Raw genomic sequence first — 15,433 nt, 5'->3', positions numbered from 1 at the left:
CAAAGAGTGGCATTGAGGTCGAGAAGACGAAAATAGAGGTGATTTATAAACTTCCACCTCCAACATCTGTGAAGGGAGTGCGGAGTTTCTTGGGTCATACGGAGTTCTACCGGCATTTCATCAAGGATTTTTCCAAAGTGGTGAACCCCTTGTGTAAGCTTTTGGAGAAAGATGCCAAATTCCATTTCAATGAGGATTGCATGAAGGCATTTGAATTTCTCAAGTTCAAATTGACAACTACTCCTATTATCACCGCCCCGAATTGGAGCTTGCCTTTCGAGCTCATATGTGATGCTAGTGATGTGGCAGTCGGAGCAGTTTTGGGGCAACGTGTCAACAAGATCTTTCATCCGGTCTACTATGCTAGTAAGACCATGAATGATGCCCAAGTCAATTGCACTATGACCGAAAAAGAGCTCCTTGCTATTGTTTTTGCTATGGAAAAGTTCTTCCCGTACTTGATGGGTACAAAGGTGATTGTCCATCATGCGGTACTTCGCTACCTTACGAGCAAGAAAGATTCAAAGGCCCGGTTAATGAGATGGGTGCTTTTATTGCAAGAGTTCGATCTAGACATCCAAGACCGCAAAGGTAGTGAAAACCAAGTGGCGGACCACTTGTCTCACTTGGAGGAAGAGGGGAGGCTACATGACGGCCTTGAAATCAATGACTCCTTCCCCGACGAGCAACTTCTAGCTATTTTAATGACCGAAATGCCATGGTTCGCTGATTTAGCAAATTATCTTGTGAGTGGTATTGTACCGGATGAGTTCTCTCCAAACCAAAGGAAGAAGCTCAAACGGGATTGCCTAGACTATTATTGGGATGAACCGTACCTCTTCGGAGGAGGAACAAGTTAAAATTCTTGGGGCTTTTCATTCTTCACCCTACGGTGGTAACCATGGGGGAGCAAGAACAGCGGCCAAAGTGTTGAGTTGTGGATTCTATTGGCCTACTCTCTATAAGGATGCAAGTGATCTAATCAAGCGTTGTGATGAATGTCAAAGGGCCGGTGGGATTTCAAAGAAAAATGAGATGCCCCTCACCACCATCTTGGAAATTGATATTTTTGATGTGTGGGGTATTGATTTCATGGGACCGGTTGTAAGCTCTTGTGGGAACACCTACATTTTGGTAGCTGTGGATTATGTATCAAAATGAGTTGAGGCTTTTGCTCTACCCAACAACAAAGCTAGAAGTGTGGTGGCATTTTTGAAAAGGAACATCTTCACAAAGTTTGGTACTCCGCGGGCCATTATAAGCGATAGGGGGTCATATTTTTGCAACAAAGCTTTTGATACCTTACTTAGAAAGTATGGTGTCGCTCACAAAGTCACGACCCCTTACCACCCTCAAGCAAGCGGACAAGTGGAAGTCTCCAAGCAGGAGATCAAGAGTATTTTGTCAAAAACAGTGAATGCCAACCGGACGGATTGGTCAAAGAAACTTGATGATGCTTTATGGGCTTATAGGACGGCTTACAAAATACCGATTGGGATGTCTCCATATCGGTTAGTGTTTGGGAAAGCTTGTCACCTTCCGGTGAAACTTGAGCACAAGGCCATGTGGGCTTTGAAGAAGCTAAATCTTGAGTGGGACGTTGCCTCTAACTTAAGGGTGGCACAATTGAATGAGCTAGATGAATTTCGGTACCATGTATATACAAGTTCATCCTTATACAAGGAGAATATGAAGCACCTCCATGACAAGTACATTCGGAACAAGGAGTTTAAGAAGGTGATCTTGTGTTATTATTCAATTCTCGGTTACGGTTATTTCCGGGAAAGTTGAAGTCTAAATGGAGTGGCTCGTTTGAAGTTGTGAGTGTGACACCCTTTGGTGTATTGGACTTGAAGAATAAAAATAATGAAGTGTTTAGAGTCAATGGTCACCGGATGAAGCACTATCTGGGAAAAGTTGGTGATGGCCATGTAGTGGCAGTGATTCATTTCAAGTGATTGATGGTAATCTGCGTTGTGCCGCAACGTTAAATCAGGCGCTTCTTAGGATGCAACCCAGTTTCTTTTCCTTTTCCTTTTTCTTTTTCTTTAGATAGGTCTTGTTTTGTGCTAACTGGTTTTGAAGTATATTGCAGGAATGAGTGTGCTTTGCAGAAACTGTGCTCAGGAAAAGTGGCTAAGTGTGAAAAAAGTGTGGACCGCACATTTATTGTGCGAATCGCACAATTTTGAAGGCCACAGCAGAAAGGGATCTGCGGCTGCACAATTCTTGTTGCGGCCGCACAACTGGAGATCAGGAATTGCAAACTCTCTGAAGTTGTGCATGTCAGAGAAATGGCCAAAGTGCGGCCGCACTCAAAAATGTACGGACCGCAGATCATCAAAAGTGTAATGTGTAACAGGTAAAGGAGTGCGGACCACACACAAAATTGTGCGGCCGCACTCAGCTCTTGAGTCCTTGCCCTAACCGGTCAAGTATAAATAGTAGCCTTTTCACTAATATTGAGACTTTACAAACTCTGAAGAATTAACACAAAGGCAAACACAGTGCACTCAACTGATTCATGCATCTAACACTCATTTCATCATCTTTGATTCTTCCTTAGCATCACTACATCACTGGTATGTTCAGTTCATCTTTAAATTTTTCAATTTTCTTAATTTTGTTCATAATTAGTTTAGTTATTTTTAGGCCTAATGTCAAATTCATCATCATGTGAGCTTAAATTTGTGTGGGTAACTTTCTATTTGCTATTTGGGGGATGGGTAAATTGTGTATCATGTCTATATTGCTACTACCATGTCTAAATTGTGCGTGAATTAGAAACCCTAAGAATCTGCCCGATAAAGTTTTGAATTGTGCGACCGCACAAGGAATTGTGCGGTCCGCAGATCAGTAGCTAGGGCATTTGGTGTAGAATAATTGTGCAGACCACACTTGAAATTATATGGTCCACAGAAATTCAATCGCGGCCGCAGAAAAGAGTGTGTGGCCGCAGATCAAGCAATTCTCTATCTTTAGAGAGTTGTCATTTTTGAAGTTACAATGTGCGGCCGCACCCAAAATTGTGCGGACCACACTTCATATGTGCGGCCGCACTTAAAATTGTGTGGATCGCAGAATCATCACTGCGGCCGCAGTTTCAAATTGTGCGGTCCGCACAACCCCATCTGCGGCCGCACTCAAAAATGTGTGGTCCGCACTTCCCCAACCTGCAACATGTTTTGTTCTGCAAATTTTATGCTTACCTGCACTTAACTAGAACTGACTCTTACTGCTATTTTGTTCAGAATATGGTTAGATCACGTGGTCATAGTGATACATCCAAGGGGAGAGGTGAACCTTCCAAAGGCAGAGGCAAAAGCACCTTACCCTTCGCCCTCCAAAAAGTGATCAGTAAGAAGGCAACAATAGGCCGAGGTAGACAGCCGGAGCCCTCCGAATCAAGTTTGTATGCCCCGTCTAGGGAAGCATCGGAGGGCGACTTAGTGCAAAGGCAGCCTGCTGTGCAATCACAGCCATAGCTGCCCCAGGACAGATACCGACTGAGAGATGAGCCTACCTCTTCTGAGAGTACTTCTGAGGTGTCGGAAGGGAACAGTCAGGCTTCAGAGCCTTCATCTACTCATGCCCCCACCACACCAGTCACAATTGATGATGATGATGATATTCCGGATGAAGTTCGAGGGGGTGATACTAGAGTTGCCGGCCTCGAGAGGTCGAATAAGAAGGAAGTTTGGGAAGATAGGTTTTTGAACCTGACTACATTCAACAAGTTCCGAGAGTGGTGGCCTCAGAGATCGCTCTCACTTGAGCGTTAGTTTCTTTTGAAAGACTTGGATAGGTACAATCCAAATGTGGCAAAACCGTTTCGGGAGAGAAAAATGTAGACATGGTTCACTCAAAGTGTAGTAGATGCTAAAGAGCACTTGGTCCTAGAATTTTATGCCAATATGGCACATATCAAGAAGGGAACCAAAGTGATGAAAGTGAGGAACTTGAAAGTGAGGTTTGACCAAACCACCCGGAACACATACCTAAGGTTGGAGGATGTGTAGCCGGTGCAATATTTGGAAAAGTTGGCTATGGGCGATGCAGCTCGCCCATGGCTAGCTAAGCTTCTGGCAGCTCCGGGACCACCACCACCATGGATCCCAGCAGGGGTTCCTATTTAGCGGAACACCCTCAACTTTGAAGCAAAAGGGTGGCAAACATTTGTGTGCAGTCGCATAGACCCAAGCCAGAATGAAAATAATCTCCCAATCCCTCGGGCAGTCCTAGTTGCTTCCATCATGGCCGGGTACCTAATCAATATGGGTTCCATTATGTCGGCCAACATGTCTCTGGTTGTCAGGTAGGGTGAAAGCTCCTATCCATATCCCAATACTATCACGGAGTATCTCACGGATGCGGGGGTGGAGCCCAAGAGCTTTGATACGAAGATTAGGGCTAAGTAGACCTTCTCCTGGTACTCTCTGAAGGACCTAAGGAACCCGAAGAACAAGGGTAAGTCGACTACTACTGTAGGCCAGTCTGATAAGCCGTCGATGGTAGTTGAAGATTCAGCTGCCATGCCTTCTACAGTAGCCATGCCTTCCACAGCAGCCGGGCCTTCTACCGGTACAACTGTCATACCCCCACCTCCATATTCAGGGCCATCAGTATCAGTGCCTTCCTCCTCTACTTATCCACTCTCTGCGCTGCGAGCCTGCCAGACACTAGCGAGTTTCAACAACTGGATACAGACAGCTACTGCAAAGCTATCTGGCCTATCTAGTGTCGTTGCAGCTCAGACTTCTACCCCCAACACCCTAAATTCCTCCGTCAATGGAGGAAACTTTGAAGAAAATATTGGAGAATCAGAAGACCATCATGGACACCTTGGTGGCATATGGGGGAGCAATTGAGGAGCTTGGGAGGCAGGTGAAGAAGATGAGGAAATCTCAATCATCGAAGAAATCAGTTGGCATGTTGAGACGAGAGGTGACCAAGATAGCAGCTGTTGGAGACCTTCCGTTTGACTTACTGATGGAGACAGCTCCAGCAATATCAGTAGACCCAGCATCACCAGTGGCACCAGCTGGACAGTCTGAGGAGCCAGACCTCACTGCCCACACTGCTAAGGCGCTGCTACAGATGTTCACCAACCTAGCTACTCTCCGAGCAGAGGATGATGAGATCCAGTTGGAGGAACCTGAGAGAGGTGGTGCTGCTATGGACACGGAGACCACATAGGGAGTCCTCTCCACTTTTTCCCTTCCTTTATTTTATTTTGTTAAGCATTGAGGACAATGCTTATTTTTATTCAAGGGCTGGAGTCTATTTTGATTTGACATTTGATATTGGCATGTAATAACTGATAACATTCTCCTTTTATTTTTACTTTCATTATGTATATATTCTTCTCTCTCTGATGGTAAGCAACCTCCACTTCCAACCAAGAGGTTGTGAGTTCGAGTCACCCCAAGAGCAAGGTGTAGAGTTCTTGGATGGGAAGGATGCCGAGGGTCTATTGGAAACAGCCTCTCTACCTCATGGTAGGGGTAAGGTCTGCGTACACACTACCCTCTCCAGAGTCCACTAGTGGGATTATACTGGGTTGTTGTTGTTGTTGTTGTTGTTATTGTTGTTGTCTCTATTGATGTATACTCTATTTCCCTTTCTTAGTTTGTATATTCAGTTATGCTTTCAGCAGTTTACTTCATAGCTTCTTTATTTTATTTTCTCAGTAGTCAATGTTTAGTCTAATAGCTTCTTATTTACTTTAATAGCTTCTTTTTAATTTAGTAAGTTCTTTTCATGTTTAAGTGATCAATAAGCCTTTGGTTTTCTTAATGCCACGGTTCTTTCCAAAGGTGGGTTTTGTGTGAACCAGGTGACTCTTCCCAACGATGGATGGCGTGACAACCTTCTTAAGGGATTGAGTCCGTTTTTTATGTTTAGGTAAGAACAGTAGTAATAATGAATAAGAGAACCTAAATAAGTCAAACTAGAAGAGTCAAGCATGCTTCACTTGGTACCAACACACTTAACTATATACTTATGATTAAAAACAAGTTCTCGAAAAGAAATAGCTCTAGTTAGTGACCTTTTGACTCTTGTGTTGACTTAAGCAATCATCGAGTGGTTTAGTTGAACCATCAGTAATTTAACTGTTATTTCGAAGTTTGATCATGGGGCTCGGTTTTGACTTTTTGAGTTGACTTTGACATCGGACTAGCTTTAAATTATAGAATTGATTCTTATGGCTTTTGTTGGTTCTCAAAGCATGCGCAAGTATATGCGGTCCATAAGTAGTAAAGTGACTCGAAAATCGAATATTAAACCCACATAGACTTAGATTAATCACTACCTAAGCAAACAAAGAATTTATTATCAATAAAACATTAGTAGTTGTGACTAAACTAACATTGAAGAATTTAAACATCTACTTAGCTATACTATCAAGATGAAAGTGTTTATGATTGTAGTCTTAACCAATTAAGATGAAGATTCCGGGATTATGGTCGGTTTATCAATTGTAACGACCTAACCGGTCATTTTGCTTTATAGGTCCTTATTACCCTATTTAAGACTCCCCGTATGTCTTTATACTGTTTTATTAATTACGGAGACGGTTGATTTGATTTTGGAAGGGTTCGGGTTGAATCGGAATACTTAGTTCCTTAATAGTGGCCTAAGATGGCCAAGTATAACTTGAGTTAACGTTTTGAGTAAATAAGCTCAGAACCGAGATTTGATGGTTCCAATAGGTTTGTATGATGATTTTGGACTTGGGTGTATATTCGGATCGAGTTTTGGGTGATCCGGGATCATTTCGGCACTTAATGTTGAAAGTTGGTGCCTTGAAGGTTTTAGAGTTTCCTAAATTTGGTTTGAAGTTGACTTTGGTGCTATCGATATCTGTTTAGGATTCCGAGCCTGGAAATAGGTCCATATGGTAATTTATGACTTATACGCAAAATTTGGAGGCATTCTGAGTTGTCTAAGTATGACACGTCGTGTTCGGAACTAGTTAAAGAAGTTTGAAATTCATAAGTTGATTAATTTGGTTTTAGGGTGTGATTCTTAGTTTTGATATTATTTTATGTGTTCCGAGGCTTCGAGCATGTCCGTATTATGTTTATGAACTTATTGGTACAGTTGGACAAGGTCTCGGGTGGCGCAGGTGAGTTTCGGACCACCCGGAGCTAAATCCAAATTTGCAAAAAATGTTGGTTCTGATTTCCTTCTTCACAAACGCGGAGGTAGTATCGTGTTCGCGATGAAGGAATTGGGGACTGGGTTGTACATTGCATTCGCGAAGTTTGGGTCGCATCCGCAAAGGCCTGGGACCAGTGGCCTCCGCGTTCGCGATGGTATTACCGCGTTCGTGAAGAAGGAACGGCGTGGGGGTCAGCTGGTTATTGCCCTTTGCGTTCGCGAAGGAAAGATTGCATTTGCGAAGCACTAGCTGGGCAAAGTCTTAGCGATCGTGAGGCTCCTATCGCATTCGTGAAGAACATTTTCTGGGCCTGGGCAATTTTGCCTTCGCGATTGCAAGGCTATTTTCGCGATCGCGAAAAAGAGGTATCTGGGCAGTGACTTAAGTTACAAACGGGACTTAGGCCATTTTCTTCATTTCTCACATTTCTTGGCCGATTTTGGAGCTCATGGAGAGGGATTTTCCACCTAGCATCTTGAGGTAAGTAATTTCTACATAACGTGAGTTTAATACATAGATTATGGGTTGATTTTAACATAGAAATTGTAAAAATTTTGGGATTTTGTTGAAAAATCTAGGTTTTGATAAGAATGGGATTAGACCACGAAATTGAGTATAAATTATATATTTGAGTTCTTAAGATTATGGATAGCATCTATCTACAAGAACTTCTGGAATCCGGGCACGTGAGCTCGGGGATGACTTTTAGGAATTTTTCAAATTGGGTTAGGTAATTACTCTTAAATTATGAACTTTTAAACATATATTGATTATTTTGTACGATCTTTGGCTAGTTTCGGATTGCTCGGCACTGATTTGAGGCAATTAGTGTGATTGAAGAGCCGAGTAGTGAACTTGGAAGTGAGGTAAGTCTCTTGTCTAACCTTGTAAGAGGAAATTATCCCCGTAGGTGTTTAAATTGTTATTTGTTAATAATTATGGGTGCTACGTATGCATGAAGTGACGAGAGTCCATACGTATCTAAAATCATGCTTATGTCCGGGTAGACTTAAGACTTTACCATGCCATACTTGTATAATTTGAACCCAACTTGTTAGTTTAATTACTTGAATTTATAATATGTGAGATCGAGCATCATTATCTTGAGTTTTGGCGGAATACTTGATTGTTGGTGGAAATTATGCCTTCTTTGAGTATTATTCTTGTGTTGTAGTCGTTGACCAGCTTGTAGAGTTTCTCTATTCCTGTGGATCGGGCTGAACGCCTCACCAATATATATGACATGCATCTATGGGTCGCGCCGGTCGACCCTCGGCAGTGTACACGATTATTCTAGATCGGGTTATACGACCTCGGCATAACTCGTGCATAATATCACTAGGAGTCTGATTATACTTGATATTTCTTTCATGACTTGAGAATTGATAATTACTTGATGACTCTTATTTGTTTTAATTGGCATGTGATAATTGAGATTTTAAATTGATATTTTGTTAAGGAATCATTTATTTATTGTTTTCCCATTCCATTGTTACTGTTGTATTTCATGCCTATTTATAATCTCTGCACTTTATTTATTGACCACTAGTAAGTATCGATGTCGACCCCTAGTCACTACTTCATCGAGGTTAGACTAGATGCTTACTGGGTACACATTGTTTACGTATTCATGCTATACTTCTGCACAAATTGTGCAGGTACTGAGGTAGGTACATCTAGTACTCGTTCGGGCGCGCATCTACATTACCTGGAGACCTAGTGGTGAGTTGCTTTCCCTCGCTACGATATGCAGTATCCAGAGTTTCCTTCATGTTGCATTTTATATTCCTGTCTATTTTGTTTCAGACAGTAGTGGTAATGGTTTGTATATTCTACTAGATTGTTCGTGCACTTGTGACACCGAGTTTTGGGAATTTCTAGTAGATATTTATGGGTTTTGCCTGTTAATATCACCATTTCACTTTTATGTTTTTTTTTTATGCTTTAAATCACCATGGCATTTTATACTTGTTTTCTTTATTAAATAAAATTCATGACTTTAAAAGTAATAAAATGAATAATTAAATGGATTAGTTCATCGTTGGCTTGCCTAACGGCGACGTTGGGTGCCATCACGGCCTATAGTGGAAAATGGGTCGTGACATCAATCCCATTAATTTTGTAATTATACTCGTTAATCCAAATTATCTTTGGTTGTTAGTTGACCAGATTATTTGTACAACTGGCATACTCACGCAATACTACCCGTATATTCACAATATATGAATCATATATCTTTATGGTATTGAATCTATCATAAACGAATATGGTACAACATTCAATCGAGCGAGACTGTTAGGTATATCCTTACCCTAACCGTGAAATCCTCCCCTGAGACATAGGTTCAGAAACAATGTCTCATTAATTCTACTCTAATCTACACAAGGCTTTCCTAAGCATAGTATAGATCATAGGTAAATTGGTGGTCACACAATTCACAAATTTAATCTAGAATTAAAGAAATAGTCAATGATGATAATTCGTATAGATAAAATAGTAATCCACAAACGATCAATAACTATGTCAATCACAACCACATAACTAAAGTACTTAGCCACTTAAACTATGGTATTCACAACAATGGTAAAAATTCATAAACGAATGAGAAAGAAGAGGAGAATATACTCATTGCTGAATCCATGTTCTTCTTCTCCTTGCAGGCCCCTTGCCTCTAAAGATGTGTAACCCCCTTTAAAAGACATTTTATGAGATATTTATATGACCTAGGGTGTGTAGGAAGTTGTCTAGGCCAAACTAATTTCGGACAAGACTCGATGGGGCCGCGTCTGGGATTCGCATGTTGTGCGCCCCATGAACGAGCTCCCAGTTGTTTCTTCTTTTCCATTTTTTTTGTGTGTTGTCTCACGCGATGAATGGTGCTTCACTATTTTCTGTGAAAGTTGGCCCTCCTAGTGCGTACGCCTCTCCCGTGATGCACGAGCTTCAGACGAGCTTCCTCCATCTTCTTTCATGTTTCTTCACTTCTAGTTTTGCACCTTTTCATCAATTTTTATTCAAATTCGTACCTATACATAAGAACCACGTAATGAGCATAATTTCATCCAATTAACCATGCAATATTTATCAAATCACATGAGACATAGGACATAAACACACCCAAATATATATAATTATTTATCAATTATCACCACCCACACTTAAGCTCTTGCTCGCCCTCAAACAACTTAAAATTCAGCATAATAGCAAGCAACATGTTCACAATATTACCCAAGCATCACACTAATGATAATGACTTATCTCAACTCTTAGAACCCAAAATATCTACTCTTGACACTTTTTTCTCAAAGTTTTATTCATGCCAAGACTATTTAAACCATTCGAGTGACTTCTTTTAACATCCTATCTTTAAAAATTGACTCCATGCATTCCATTCTATGACTCGTTTCACGTACCAACTCAAAAAATGAGGACTTTACCAATCCATTGCAAATCATGTGCCCTCATCAACAAATAAATAGAATAGTTCACACACTCAAATATAAATTCAAATATAATTTAAGAACTAATACATTGAAAGAATTTGCTCACTCTCATAAAGAATTTTACATGTCATCCAAGGTTGTACCATAGACTTGCCGGTTGTGTAAGACTCGACTAATCTAAGCTCGCAAAGTTTAGGATCAAGTAGATCTTTAAGATTTATAATGTAGGCTAAGGGACGAATAGGATAGATATAGATAATAGTGATTAACCTTCCTAAGCACTTTTAATACACTGAAATTTGTTTTCATGCACTCACTCTACACAACCAATTCATTGCTTTGCCCAGAAACTATGACACAAGTAGGCCTCTTTCTTTAGGCACATTCACGTAGATAATGCACTAGCCTAGATCAAGATGGACGAGAGGTGTACTTTTCTTTTCTTTTCTTTTTGTGCTGCAATTTCTTTTATCTTTTTATTTTTATATTTTTCCCACTCTCCATATTATGGTATTTTTCAGCTAGCGGTTCTTTTACAATACAAGTGAACTTTTGGCTTTTTTATAGTTTTCAAAAGCTACCACAATCTCCTTTAGCGACTTAAGTGTTTTCAGAGGTAAAGGTTCAACAAGATGGCTAACTAAGGATAATATTAGCACGGGTAGTCAAAATAACTCTAGGGGAAGCAAAGAAACGTCTCTATCATCTCCTAGAATCAAAAGACTTAATCATTTTGCTTCGACTCAAACAGGGGGCGAGTTCTAGACTAAGAAGGGATATCATAGTATATTCTAATACCTCACTTCATACAATACACATGACTCGTTCAAGACAGTTCATACCCGACTCCTAAGTCAAAGCAAATAATTAAGCGTAGTATAATTCAAACATACAAAACCTAGAAACAAAGTTGTATCATCAGGACCAGGGACTGCGCGACCAGCCCTGTAAAAACAAGTTATACAAGTTAGCCACAAGTAATGGCAATTTCGTTTTATCACAATGAATGCTTATGTACTTTTGAAAATGGAAGAAATAAAGTAAAGTCCTTTTATTTCTATCTTGTTTCTTATCCTATCGATGAATTAATTTTATCATTTGAAAGTTAAACAAGTATTTCAAATGCTAGTGCTGTAATGAATAGGAGACGTCATCTTCAAGAGCACCATAAACATAAGAGGGCGCTCTCTAATGAAACTCTCACGGTAAAGGGTTGATTCCGGAAGAACTTATGCCCGGAATCCAAATGCTCTCGGGAAAAAATACACCTTGCATAATTCGATGCAAAGAGTAAAACTTGCGCAAATACTTAAATGAAAAGGACGCAAAGAGTAACACTTGCGCAAATACTTAAACGAAAAGTATGCAAAGAGAAAAATTTGCACAATACTTAAACAAAAAAGTACTTCTATTCACAGCAAACGTGCCAAGTAGCACAAATACAAAAGTATGGAAAAGAAAAAAAAGCAAACACTAAGCTACTGCATCTCCGGAACCTGGAGAAAGAGAAGCATCTACACCCCCAGGAGAAGTGGGTGGATCTGTCACCAACTCAATATCTTGGCCTTCACCATTTTGGCCTTCAGCATCATCACCTTCCGGTTCTTCTTCAGTTCCCGAGAACTCGGAACCAGAACCAGAAGAGTCGGTAACATCAGGCCAGACCGGAAGACCCCTTTGGACAGTTGATTCCAGCTCACGGGCCTTAGCGATTTTGGCATCAAAGTCAATGAAACCCGCTTTGGCCTCTTCCAAGGTTTTTCTCCTCATGCTATACATAGAATATATTTTTTTGACAATGAGGGAAGCCGCTCGGTGCTGGAGTTCTTCTTTAAGTCGGTCAACCGTGACAGAAAGGTTATCCGGGTTGGATCTAGTGGTTCGAAGGCTGACATCAAGGTCACGGACAGTGGAGCTGAAAACTCTATTGTGCTCTATGGTCATCTTATGCCTCTCCTCCAACTGGGCATACTTCTCCTCCGCAGCAGTAACTTCTTTAGTTTTGAAGTTTAAGGATGCCTCCAAATTATTCAATCTTACTGCAGAGGTAGCCTCACGATCGGATGCAGCAAGAACGACATTATGGACTTCAACCCATTTGGCCATAGCTTCTTCAAATTGCACCCTTAACTGGGCAGTAACTTCTTCAGTTTTGGAGTTTAAGGATGCCTCCAAATTATTCAATCTTGATGCAACCAAGCCTCCAATTCCACGACCTCAACAGCTCGTGTTTCCAACTCTAAGAGGCGAGCAGCAGTCTGGTCTTGCTCGTCCAAAAGTTGATCCCGCTCAGAGGTAAGTTCCTCCTTATCAAGAATCAGCCTTTGAAGGCCCTTCAGAAGCAAGGAAGTTGGCCTGCAAAATAAAATTGCAAACTCAAAACCCTGCCATAACAAATATATAAGAAACAACAGAGGAAACAAAGACTATAGCGCCGCTGCGTTGTGCATGGCATTGTTCAACAAACACTCTCCCGATAGAGTTTGTATTTTATTCCTATCTTTTTCTCAAGCCAAAGGCTTCAGATAATTAGCAAGTTCCACCGGTCGGGATAACAGATGGCATCCGGTAGAAATCGAGAGGGTGACGCTCCTCATACTTTGGGGATCTTCGGAGGGGGCAACATAATTTTGCCCCAAATTCCCATGAACTGGGGACTGGGGAAGAGGGACATCCTCCTCTCGGGCAATTGTGGCTGGTGGAGATGATGTAGCAGTTCCTGGTGATGAAGGCAGAGTTGATGAAGAAGGATACGATGTTGATGACATTGTAGGTTGAGAAGCATCTACGGCAAATGCAGTGTTGGTTTTTGGTTGCTCATCAACCGAAGACGGAAGGGACTTGGTACTTAGCCTCACGATACCGGGCACGACGACTGGGACTCGAAAGAGAGAGTTAGCATTTTCCACCATATCATACTCCCCAGAGTGCAGAGGCATCGCCCTCGGTTGGTGTAACTAGCTCAACAAATTGAGCATTCTGTTGAGCTGATGAAGGTCGTCATCTTCTATGTAGAGAAGCCCCCTCATCACTAGCTTCTTCATCATCGTAGATCACCACAGTGTCTATGGCCGGCTCAGGCGCGACACTCATCACCACAATATCTGGGGATGTCTCAAACGCTGCATTCTTTGCTTTTTAATTTTTTTCCCCGACCGCGGAGGAGCATCGTCTTTTTTGTTTCTTGTTCTCCGATAGGGGACTCCGCGAAGAAGCATTTGCACTGGATGCAGTACCGACTACACCCATTTGGTAAAGGCCTTCTGCAATAGCCTCGCCGCATCTGAAGGATCGGCCAAAACGTCCTCCTCAGGGACGACAACTAAGCCCGGGGTAAACCTGAATTCAACAGGATAAAAAGGTTAATCAGCTTTCTTATACAAAAGGTAAAAACAAGATGAGTTCAACCTACCATGATTTTTGGCCTTCCACCCATATTTAAGGTCCAGTTCTTTCCACGTGCGGGTCTCGGGCGTAGTGACATCCAAAATCTTTTGAACCCACTGGTCCAAGCGTTCGACCCTCGGTGGAGTCCACCAAGTTGCTGAAATAAGTGAAAGAAGAGGGATCAGTAACATCATGGGGTGATCTTTAACTAGAAGAAAAGACAAACGATGAACTTACGAGTACGGTTCCACAATTCCGGAAATGATGGAGTCGTGGCCGGAATGATGCCCCTAGTGGCAACTGCAATGAACCGTTCCATCTACCCATGGTCGTTGTCACCATCCATGCTGGTTAGCAGAGCATGGTGGCTACGTTTGCTGAAATTTATCATTCTCCCGCGGACAATCTTGGGGGAATCAAGGTTCATTAATCGAGCCAAGGTTAGCTCCTCTCCCGTCTCCTAGCATAGACGCCGAAGACAAGCAATTGTCCTCCATATAGAAGGACTTACTTGTTCCAGGCATACCTGGTAACGGATGCAAAACTCCACAATAACGGAGTCAAGCTCCCCACTAAAAGAGAATGGCCCCAGAGTGAAGGGATACGTATAAAAATACGTGAAAACCTTCTTGGGTGAGATTATCTGCTCCGTCAGGTCAGGAGAGATGATGTTTAAATCATGGTAATGGCAGTCTTCCTTCACAGAAGGAATGCTGGAAGGACGGATGGAAGAAGGATACACACTAATAGCCCACGTGCGAGGGTTAGCGAAAGGATATTTCTCTTCGAAGTCCTTAGTTGTGACAAGATTTCTTGGAATAATGGTCTTATCTCTTGTTCTTTGAGAAACTAGGGTTTCTAGAAGAAGAAGCCATTGTTATCAGAAGGAAGAAAAGGGCTTTCTCCGAAGAAGAAGGTTAGAGAAAGTTGAAGACAAATACGAGTTGAGTAAAGAGAGTTTGAGAAAGTTTGGAAAATTATGATGTGTAAATGAAGAAGTTTGATGCATATAAGTAAAGGAATATGCGGCTAAAATCGTGCCTATAATTACCTCGATAACCGGCAAAAGTGGTGTTAAATCGTGGGATTACGCGTGTTTGGCGCATTAAATACAGAGAGACATGCGTCTAATCAACAGCCAGAAACTTTTCAGAGGGGGTCAGGGAATTTCCCGCAAAAAAGGTATCTCTGCCAACTTTTCGGTGACAAAAGGTTATGCCACCGGAAAGCAAAGAGACTATTTATATAGGGTAAAATATGTTCATATTAAATGATCGCATGAGAAAGCGACACGTGGAGCCAAAGACAGAAGATAATCGGGTCCGAAGGTAATGATCTCGTCTGTTATCGGAGAGAATGATATTCATAAAGGCGAAATAAATGTCTGCCGCCCGGTAGCACTTAATGGAGAATATTCTGCAATATTGAGTATATGGTC

Source organism: Nicotiana tabacum, chromosome 15 (assembly GCF_000715075.1).
Source record: "Nicotiana tabacum cultivar K326 chromosome 15, ASM71507v2, whole genome shotgun sequence".
NCBI lineage: Eukaryota > Viridiplantae > Streptophyta > Magnoliopsida > Solanales > Solanaceae > Nicotiana > Nicotiana tabacum.
The sequence above is the reverse complement of the archived record's forward strand: the minus strand, read 5'-3'. Positions refer to the sequence as shown.